Below are 8,089 nucleotides of genomic sequence, written 5' to 3'. Positions count from 1 at the left end.
TTTTTTTATTTTACTTTTTTGCTTCCGAAAGCCTGGACTCGAGGCCCAGAGATGCAGCAGCCTTTTTGGAGCCATGAGAACAGTGCCAAGCGGCCTGGGCTCCCGGGGGCATCTGGGAACCCTGCCTATACCAGGCTTCTCGTGTGGGTGGCCAAGTTCCTTACTAGGGTGAGCTGCTCCTACCAGGTTTTCTGGCCATTGCGGCTGAAAGCCTTTCCCCTGGGGACATTTTGAGCCTGTTTCTTCATCTTGAAAATGCTGCCCAAAGAACCGAGTCTACCCTGTAGCTGTGGCACTACCCAGACCGTTCACCCCTTTATTCTTTAGTGTTGATTGGCAGTTTGCTTTCGGCCGGGACTTCTGTCCAGGGTCGCTCAGGACAGGCTTGGTCTCTGCTCTCCTGGAGCTCACAGTGACCCCAGAGACAGCCGTGAAGACACAAAGCGCCCCGCAGGGGGGCTCACAGATGGGAGGGGGAGGGGGAGCCCTGCCCTGGAGACTGTATTCTCGCCCACAGCCCACCGGACGGGGCCTGACAGGGCACCTCAGCTCCGGAGACCTTGACCTTGGAATGGGGGGCGCGATGAACGTTTGCGGCCAGGGTTGGTAGAGGCTTCCCCAGGTCTCAGCCAAGCCCTCGGGGCTCCTCGCCGATGGGGGCTAGGACTGGGACTTCCGGTTTCCTTCCAGCACCTCGAGTGGGCCTCCGGCCCCCCCGGGCCAGGATGACAGAGCTTCCTGTGACTGCAGCACGTGCTCTAGGCAAGTCGGCCCGTGAGGGCTCCTCCCCCAGAACGAAAGAGGAGCAGAAACAGAGAGAGCGTGTGGCTTTTTCGAGGTCCCAGAGCAGAGGCCGGCGCAGACGCTGCTGCCGTGTCCACAAGGACACGGCCGTACACGCGCCCTCTCTCAGCGCGCCGCTGTGGCGAGCAGACGGTCCTGGAACCGGAGTCGCTGAGTCGAAGAGTCACACTGCGCTTTGTAACCTGGTCACATGCTGGAAAACGCTGTCCCGAGGGGCCAGGCTAATGCACGCGAATGAAAAACTCATTAATCCGCCAGCACAGCGTGTGATCACAGTTTCTGATCTTTGCCAAACAAATAAGCGAACAATTACTTTTCTAGATAGTTTTAATTTGTATTTCTCTTCTTAAAAGTGGAGTTGACAGCAAAAGCATGAGCGACAACAATAAAAATAGGTAATTTGGACTTCATCAAGATGCACAACTTTCGCACGTCAAAGGATAGCAAGAAAGTGAGAAGCTGGCCTGCGGAACGAGACACGATATCGTTAAGTCATATATCGGGTCAGGATCTAGCACCCAGAATACACGAGGAACTCAAACTACACAACGAAAGGGTCGACGGCCCCATTGGAAAACGGGCGAAGGACTTGAATACTTTTCCACAGAAGATACGCGTAGGGAAAAAACAAGCAAACAAACAAAAACACACACGTGAAAAGATGCTCAATATCACTAGCCATTAGGGAAACGCAGATCGAACCACAGCGAGATACCGCTTCACACCCACCAGGACAGCGACCGTGTTAAGAAAGGCGGGTGTGGACAGTTGGGTCCGCGCTGGTGGGACCGTGACACGGGGCAGCTGCAGCGGAAAACGGTTTGGTAGCTGCTCAAAAAGTTCAACGCAGTCACCGGACCACCCAGCAACGCCACTCCTGGGAACAGACCCCGAAGAATTAAAAACGGTGGCTCGAAGGAACACGTGTGCACTCACAGTCACAGCGGCACTGCGCACCGCCCCGAGAGGCAGAGGCCGCCCAAGCCACCACCAGCGGATACACAAATGACAAACTGAGCTGTAGCCACGACGGAGTACTACTCTGCCGTCAAAAAGGAAGGAATTCCGCCAGCCTCGTCCTCACCGGGCACACACGTGTCATGTCCCCCCGGGCCTCCCAGGGAACACCTGCTCCAGCCTGGCCGTGTCCCCAGCCTGTGGTCCTTCTGCCATCTGCCGTGGTACGTCTGGCCACTCCTTTCTCCAAACAGGAAAAAAGTGCCATTAAAGGTGCTGAAGTATAAAGCTTTTCCTTCCTTCCTTCCTTCCTTCGCCTATTCCTTCCTTCCTTCCTTCTATTCCTTCCTTCCTTCCTTCCTTCCTTCCTTCCTTCCTTCCTTCCTTCCTTCCTTCCTTCCTTCCTTCCTTCCCCTTCCTTCCTTCCTCAGCCTCATCTCTATGTGTCATGGTGTTTTTATTTGCTGTTTAACGCCACTCTAAGTGGAGAAAAATTAAAATTTTAAATTATTGGCTTAAATGTTACCATTCATCTTGGTGTGGTGTCATGACAGTTTTAATGGCAAATGCGGGAGCACTTCACGCGCGTGCAGAATCCCTGACATACACAGTTCCTATTTTGTAGCTGGCGTAGGCACACGTGTTTTCGCCAGAGGCGGGGAGAGGCACAGCACGCGTACCCGCCTGCGCTCACTGCGAACCCCACTGGATCCCACGGAGCGGGGTCTACCAGAAGTCCGAGCTCACGGGCATTGCTAAGCGGAGTGGCTGGCCGCCGATTCACGGTGTACGAAGATTGACTATTACAAGAGACACCAGCGAATTACTAATGTCCTCGCCCCCAGCAACGCGCGGTGCGCCCCGGTTTCGGCGCAGCTCCACCGGCGTTCGGTCTTATCGGCGTTTTAATCTTTGCCAGTAGGAGGAGCAAAAAATACCTCATCTCTGTTTCTACTTTTATTTAATTGTCACTAGGATGGAGGATTTTGTCACACGTTCGCTTACCCGTTTTATTTATTCTTTTGTAAATGACTATCGATATCCTTTGAATGTTGCTCCGTTTAAAAAAAAAATAAACTTTTAACGTGAGATTGGTTTTAGATTTAGAGAAAAGTTCCAAAGACAGTCCTGAGAAGTCCCATGTGGCCCCCACCTGTACCCCCGCGGGGACGAACGGCCGGTGAGGAATATTTATCCCCGTAACAAACTAGGTCGACACGTTATGATTAACTGAAGCCCACGCTTTATCGAGATCTCCTTGGTTTTTACTTCATGTCCTTTTTCTGTTCCAGGAGTCACATTTCATCATTTGTCACATCTCTTAGCCTTGAGTTTCTCAGACGGCCTTTGTTTTGGGGGACCCTGGCGACCCGAAGGAGCGCGGCTCGGGTATTTGGGGAGCCCCCCGTCTCTGGGGACGCATCCGATGTTTCTCTCATGATCTAACTGAACTGGGTGGCGGGTCTCAGGGAGGAAGAGCCCGGAGGCAAAGTGCCGTGCTCATCACGTCCTGTCAGGGTGCACTGGGCGGGGTGACTCATCGCGGTCGAAGATGACCTTGGTCGGCTGGCTCAGGTCGTGTTTTCGGGTTTCTCCACGGTGAGGTCACCCTTTGTCTGTCTTTCCACGCTGCTCCGCAGCTTCGGGGTTTACCTCTCGTTTGACCTGTTGTTCATCGGCAGACGAGCCCTGTGTGGCTTCCCGGCCGCGTCTGCCACCGCCCAGGGCCAGGCGTCCTCGCCGCCTCTGCCCAGGACCCTCCGGGCTCTGGAGCATTTTCCCACGTGGTCGGAGCGAGTCCCCTCGGTGTCCCGGCTGCTGGCCTCTGGTTCCAAAGCAGGGGTGCAGGGCCTGGTGGCTCCAGAGTCCCCGGGTGACCCGCCAGCACTCCAGTCTCTACGAATCCAAAACGAAACCCGCCTTCCCCGAGAAGGGCCCCTGCAGCCTCCCCACCCGTCCGCACTCCATCCCGCAGACCCATCGCTTCGCCAGAGCCCGCTCCCTCCTTCCCAGCCTTGCGCCCCGACCCTTCCTGCCGCCGCGGCTGCGCGGGGCCTGGGGCGCACACAGCTGCAACGGCACAGCCGGCCACCCTCCAACAGATGCTCGGGGCGGCTGCGAGGGAGTCGTTTCTAGAACTTAATCCCACGGCGTTTCTCTCCTGCCGAAGATGCCAAGTGGCCCGGGATGAAGCCGCCCCGCGGCGAGCACACGAGGCCCGCCCCATCTTGCCCTGCCCCCCACCCTGGCCCTCCAGGGCAGTCCCGCCGGGCACGGAGCGTCGGGGGGCGCGGTGGCACGATCAGGACACACAGTGGGCCGGTCTCCAGCCACGCTGCCTCACTGCCTCACCGTCGTCAGTGTCCTAGGGCTGTGGCAGCAAATCACTCACATGTGGGGCGGGGGAGGGGGGGCGGCTTCAGGCAACGGAAGTTGCTGCTCTCGCGGTCCTGGAGGCCGGGAGTCTGAGATCAAGGTGTCGGGGTGCCGAGGGAGAGCCCCACCTTCAGGGGGTTGAGGGTGGCCCTCGGCGGCGTCAAGCCCGTCCCTGCCTCGGCCCCCTGCGGCCCTCCCCGCCTGCGTCTGTGCCGGCTCCTCTCACCCCGGACGCCGACCGAGGGACCCAGTGCTGCTCGCCCTGGTCCCGGCGGGTCTCATTGTGCGATTCGTAACTCATCACGCTCACAGGGACGCGGTTCCTCCTCGCCTGAGTTTCCGAGAGACGAGAGTTGAGGGGGGACACGCGTCAACAGGTGCGGGTGTCCCAGAGGTGGGCTGCGTTGTTGGGGAAACCGAGGCGGGTGTCTGCACCTGTTCTCGTCAGGGCCGAGCGTGGGCTCTGTCTGATGACTGCGGCCCCCTCTGCGAGGCCCAGTGCCCACCTGCAGGCGGGTTCCCGAGGAGCGGACTGAGCGGGGGACACACGCGTTCAGGAGCTGAAACAGCTTTCTGGGCCGTCCCTGGCCGTCGGCGCCCGCTGCCCTGGGAGGCCTGTGCCCTAGGCCGAGGCCCTCTCTTTCACCGAGAGGACCGCAAGGAGGCTGAGTCGAGAGCTGTCAGCGGGGAAATCAGCCCCTTATTTCCAAAAGGGGTCTGGGTGACAAGTAGCCAGCACGCAGCACAGCTCCCTGACGCTCGCAGCTCAGGCCTTGGGGCCGTTGCTTTTCCAAGCAAATCAGCGGCTGACACCTGGACCAGGGCCCGCCTGCCGGTGGCCGTGGAGGGCCCTTCCCAGAGAGGAGGCCGTCCCCAGGGCCAGCCCTCTGCAGAAGGCCTGTGTCCCATTGGCCCAACTGGCCTGCTCCCTGCCAGACCCCAGTCCAGGAGCCATCCTGCATCTCGACCCCTCACCCTCGACAGGCCAGGAAGGGTGGCGCCCAACACAGAGGGGAGGGGGGTCTGCAGAGGGGAGCCCCCCGCCCCATTCTTGGCTTAGGCCAGAGGCCAGGATCGCCCTGGTTCAAACCATCCTTGGAGACTAAGGGCCTCCGAGCCTCCCTGCCTGGGTCCCATTTCCCTAAGACGCTGGATTCTCCAGGGACTGTAGCCGCACGGACTGAAGGCCACTGGGCTGCGTCCTGGCCTGAGGGGTGGGTCCTGGGGACAGAGCTCGTCTTCGGATCAGAGATACTGAGACTGGACAGCAATGAAGATGGTGATATTAGTATCAGTTCTGTTGATAATAGGCTCATAACAGCCAGAGCGCACGCCCAGCTCTTTACGTATATTTTTTATCGCACCTGCGTGGGCTCTGGGGCCCAGAATTTTTAACCTCATCCTACAGTGAAGGAGGCCGAGGCTCAGGGAGACGAGCTAACGTTCCCGAGGTCACACAGCTGGACAGAGGCAGAGCTGAGCTATGCGCCCGGGTTTCTGGCATCTGTCACGAGCTTCAGCGGCCACTCTGAGCCGAGGCGAGGCCGAGGTGAGGCCGAGGGGACCCTGTGGCCGGCCCGCGCTGTGAACTTCTGGGCTCCCCTGGGCTGTGGACGTAGCAGGGGTCGCCGGCTGCCCCTTGTCCCCGTGCACCAGCCAGGCCAGCGTCTGGAGAGGAAGGGGTCCTAATCACAGCTCCTCATTCGTGGTCACGTCCCTCCTCCCTGAGCCGGTGGTGGCCGGGGAGAGAGAGCTCACCGACCAGCCGCCCGGCACTGAGCAGACCAAGACAGCGCTCCACGTCCCTGATGGCAGGAGTCCGCCCTGCTCCGACACCGGCTCCTGACTGAGGCCAGAGCAGCCAGGCCGACCGGCCTCCCGGCCCCGAGCACCGTGTCCAGGGCACCACGCCCCTGCCCTGCATCCGCCCCAGCCGCCTTCCGAAAGCCCCCCGCCGGGGCCCCAGACACCCCCGCCCTTCACTCCGGGCTGACCTCCCCACCTAGGCCTTGCCAAGGCCCCAGGCGGCCAGGCGGCCTCCTCGCTCAGCCTCAATGCTCCCTGTGGCCAGGAACGAGCAGGCAGCGCGGGCGCGGCCGCGGGGCCAGCCCTGCCTCCTGGGCACTTTCCATCACGGAGCCGAGTGCGCTCCCAGCAGCCCAGAGGTGACAAGCGGTCACCGCGCGGCTTCCTCTGTGCATCGTCCACCAATAGCGAGCGGGCCAGATCCTTGGTGACGCACTGTGACACGGCTGCTCGAAACGGGCTGGGGGCTGCCAGTCTGCTGGGGCCGGGAGTGAGAGCTGGGCCAGGGCCGTGATGCCAGGCCCCCTGGCACCCTGGCAGACGCCCTCCCGGGCCGTCCCACTGCCCGACCGATCCTGGAGGGTCGTGAACAACCCCGCCAGCTCTGCTGCTGGACAACGCCACCAGGGCAGGCCCGAGTGCCAGGGGTGACCTCTCTGCTGGGGAATGAAGGAGGGGCCTGCCGGCCCGCCATAGGGTAATTACTGCTACCCGTTTGCCCTGAGTCGGGGTCTGGGCCAGCCTGCCACCACAGCGGCCACACCCGCCGTCACCCGTCACCCCAGTGCCTGCCACGCCGGCCCTGCAGCATTCCCTCCCCAGGGTGGAGCTGGCCCCGGCTGCTCTGTGACGTACGGCTCTGCGGGTGAGTCACCTTGGTCTGGGATGGGCTGCTCCAGGGGCTGGACCGTGGGGCTTCGCCATCACCCCCACTCTAGAAGGATCCTACCTGCTGGCCGTTCTTGCATGAAAAATAAAAGTTCGTCCGATTCCTTTGCCCGGACGAAGCCGCCGTCAGTGTTGGGCACGTGTTTTCGCAGAAAGACGAAATCAGACGTAAATAGTGGTTAATACCATCAGAAACATCTCCCCGGGAGACTTAATATCTTGAACGGCTTTATTGAGATATAATTAATATCATAAATTCTCCCACTGAAAGTGTAACATCCAATAGTGTTAGAAACTTTACCGAGTTGTACGACCAAGGCCGTAATCTGCTTCTAGAACAATTTCATCGCCCCAGAAGAACCCTGCGCCTGTCAGCAGTCACCCCCACCTCTCCTCCCGCCCCGGCCCCAGACAAGCTCTGCTCTGTCTGTCTGTACAGAGTTGCCTGTTCTGGATGTTTCATACAAATGGACTCACCTGGAGGTCTTGGGGACCTTAGCCTGTTGGGAAGCCCGTGCTAAGTGGGTGCTGTGTTTCGATCTGTGGACGCGCTGTGTCCTCGCGGGGTATTCTGGGGGTCTCGGCAGTCCTCCTCTTGGGGAGGACCGCCCGCCCTGCCCTGTAGGAGATCTCGGCGGAATTAGAAACAGCGAGGTCGCTCGCTCCTCTCCAGGGACCAGGGGCGGCCTCCGTGGCTCGCACGGGCACCCCCAGTGCTGTTCAGTATCCGCGGTGACAACACGCAACTCAGGCTGTGGCCTCTCTGGCAGGCGCGGTGCCACGAGATGCCCGTTTTCGGGGTGGATCGGGACTCCCCTCCCAGAACCTGCCCCTGGGATGGCCTCTGTGGCGGGAGGGCCCCGTCCCCTGGGAAAGACAGTGATCACGGCGGGGAGGCGCCCTGTCAGGTGGGAACGGCGGGCCGCCCAGCTGCGGAGGGACAGTTACTGTCCCGTCAAGGCCCCAGCCAGGACCGGCCCGCGCGAGGCCGCAGGGCAGCAGGAGGGGCCTTTCCATGTGTCTTGTCGCTCGATTCTTAAAGGCAGCTCTCAAAATGGTCTCGGCCATGGCCGATGACTGAAGCCACTGTGGATGTCCCCAAAGTGCTGGCTTCTGGGGACTTTGGGGCTCTGTGTCAACTTCCTTCCTGTAGGTCAGGGCACGGAGGTCAGTTCTGGCTGCAGGACAAGGCATACCCACTGCTCTGCTGGACACTGCTCAAGGTCCCGGGAAAGTCCCTTCGCTTGCAAAGTGCTAG

Source organism: Pteropus medius, unplaced genomic scaffold (genome assembly GCF_902729225.1).
Source record: "Pteropus medius unplaced genomic scaffold, Ma_sr-lr_union100, whole genome shotgun sequence".
Taxonomy (NCBI): domain Eukaryota; kingdom Metazoa; phylum Chordata; class Mammalia; order Chiroptera; family Pteropodidae; genus Pteropus; species Pteropus medius.
This window is presented reverse-complemented; position numbering follows the sequence as displayed.